The following is a 2,975-nucleotide window of genomic DNA, read 5'->3' as shown; positions in this document are numbered from 1 at the left end:
ACACACACACACACACACACACACACACACACACACACACACACACACACACACACTTTTGTGAGGCAGGGCACCTTTAACCTGCTAGTGGCCAGAGCTGGTTAAATAAAAACAAAATATAAATTTGATGCAGATAAGCAACTTTGATAACTATTTCTAAACAATAAACAAAAAACTAATTGTCTTATTTATTTTAATTTATTTATATATATCTATTTTTTTTATTTGTAAAGATTTTCCTGTCCGCCTCTACAACGTGTAATGTTAAAAAAGCCAAAATTAAACATCATTAGATCTTGGTAGAAGCATGCTGCATGCTTACTGGCTCGCGGACGCTGGTGAGATTTACTCCTTAGGGACTGAGATTGGGTATTTAACAAGGAGGCATTTTTCAATCCTCGATACTTAGGCGGCAGTTCGGTGGGTGCACACAAAGAATTGAATAGGTGATCCTAGATGAATAGTCAGGGGCGCACCATGAATGTCTGAATAAAATGACATGTCATTACATCCAATAGTAGTTGAGATATTTCAGTCTGGACCAAAGCGAAGCGCACCGCTTACAATGTTACAAACGATCGTTTAAGTGTAAATGTGTGACGGCCTGTCTGGCCTGCAGACTTCACGTCTTAGAGACATCCCTTTTCTGTTCATCTCGAGGTTTCTTTCGTTTCCTCCGTTTTTGGGGCGTGTGGCATGCTGTCCCGATTGTAAAGCCTGGATTTGGGGTTATACAAAGATGTATTTTGGTTTGACTTCAGTCTTGTCGTCAGAAGTAAACCACATGATCAGTTAAAAGACTCCACAGTTTAGCCCAAACAGGATCACTGTCACGGTTGGAGGACTGCGTATTAAAAGTCCGAAATTCTCCGTCAACATGGACGTGAACCCCCTTAAAATCTAAGCTGATCATCAGCTCTGTACTTCAGTGCTTGTTTTGTTTCAAAGCTGACATTTCGTCAGTGTTTAACCTTCACTTCTGCCGAACAGGAAACGAGTCCGGCTGCTGTCCTCGGCATCTCAGCCCGTTCTGGGTTCTGGTTTTGAGGTTTCTGCGGAAGTCCCACTCGGTTTAATCCTTCGCCGGAGTCTCTCCCTCTGCAGCAGAAAGTGCCCGAGTCCGCCGGGGAAGAGGAAACGCCACTGGGCCGGTTTCCTCCTCTGTGATTTATGAGTTGGAAGAGCAGCAGGAAACACTTGAAATCACCACTCAGCATCATGCAGAAAGGTCAAAGGTCGGCCGTTCAAAGGTCTCATTTAGGCCGGGTCGAACCTCGCCGTGGGAAAGTAAGCAGCACTAAACACAGACGACGACGCTGCAGACACATCAGACTGAATCTCTTAAATTCCCTTAAATTCCATTTAGATCAGCGACGACTTGGCAATCAACAGAAAATGTATCTGCAACACATTTTGATTTTTTTTTAATTTAAGCCACAGCCTTTGAGCAACACACCAATGGCTTTCCTGTTAAAGCCTCCTTTTGACCAACTTAGAAACTTCACACCTTCATTCATATAACCTTTACACTCGAGAGATCACTGAGGGACGGCACTCATGACACCGTATTAACAACAGAAAACTACTAAGACGTTCTGCGTTGGAAAAAAGAACTAAGATGCAAAAGAAAGCCCAGTTATCTAAAAGCAATTACAAGTGAAAAGGTTTGGAGGTTTAAAACCAGATTTCCAAAATGTCCAGAAGGCAAAAGTGAGTTGATTTTGAGTCAGGCGGACTCACGGGGGGGCTTGTCCTGCACCTTAGGGTGTCCAACGAGCCCCCAGACAGACATTCAGTGAGGAGACGTGCACTGAGGACGTCTGTTTGCTGTCTCCTTAGTGGAAGGACATCAGATTTTAAATGAACCTGCAGAAGACAATTGGGTCCAGATAGATGCCGATGCGGTCCTTCCTCTAAAGACCCCACCTACCCTTTAACACTCCATCCATACAGTGTAAAACACTCCGAAAAGTCTGACAACAGTCATAAATCCAGACTATCTAATGCTTCCCCCAAATGTAATCTGCCTCCAGATAAATCCTCCGCCATTTAAAGAGGAGCGGGGCTCTACACTAAACCGGATTAGCTAATTAGCCACATAAGTTTGGGAAGCTGTATCTAATGTTTTCTGTAATTGGGTTTCTGTCCCTGCATGGCTGAACCCAGACACCAAATGCAACATCTCAAATTTGAGTTTATTTTTTAAAGATAAAGCGGTCCAACTTTCCAATCCTGCTTTGTGAGACCCCCCCCCCCCTCCAGGAACACCCTCCATCTGGGCGTCTGTGTAGAAAAGGAGATGAAGTCTCCACGAGAGTGGAGCTCTTTAACTGAGACTAACTCTACCGATCAAAACAACGGTGCAGTTAAATTACACGTTACAGGTCACACCTAGAAGTAGTCCCGAGTCCAAGATCAAACTTAAAAAACATCTGTGATCTTTTTGTTAATAGAGATCATTTCATATCTGTTCATCGGTTTCCTTAAAGCTTTACCGCGTAACTTTTTGATATTAATAAACGCCTGTTACATTGAAGCCACTGTCAAATAAGTTCTGAGCTAATTAAAGTGTCCATATTATGAAGAATATCACTTTCTGGGATTTGGGGGGTTCATTTGAGTCTCTGGTGCATCCACACGAATACAAACTTGAGAAAAAAAAACCATGCACAGTGTTTGGAGTGAGATCCATGTGGACGTGCCGACAGTGTTGTTGTCATTACTTAGAATTCCTCATGGGGGAGACCAGTGTTTCCCACAGACCAGAAAGCAGTTTGTGGTGGTGGTTGCACGTCTGCGACGTCGTTACGCAATCAGTTGCATAAAGCCTGCTGGTTGTGTCATCAAAGTAGACAGAAAGAAACAGAAATGTTTAGCCAAATAATCACAAATTCAAAAAAAAAAAAAGGAATTTATTTTACCTTTAATTATTACTCAGCCTTTCTGTGAAGTTACCTTTCTGTCTCTCCGACCTA

At 42.9% G+C, this 2,975-nt stretch overlaps 1 protein-coding gene across 1 annotated transcript in view; it reads right to left on the bottom strand.

Moving 5' to 3' along the window:
- The window catches only part of wasla (WASP like actin nucleation promoting factor a), a 27,627-nt gene that overhangs the window by 20,023 nt on the left and 4,629 nt on the right, over window positions 1-2,975 (bottom strand). The window lies entirely within an intron of this gene.

This window comes from Etheostoma cragini, chromosome 8 (genome assembly GCF_013103735.1).
Source record: "Etheostoma cragini isolate CJK2018 chromosome 8, CSU_Ecrag_1.0, whole genome shotgun sequence".
NCBI classification, from domain to species: Eukaryota; Metazoa; Chordata; class Actinopteri; order Perciformes; family Percidae; genus Etheostoma; species Etheostoma cragini.
The sequence above is the reverse complement of the archived record's forward strand: the minus strand, read 5'-3'. Positions and strand labels throughout refer to the sequence as shown.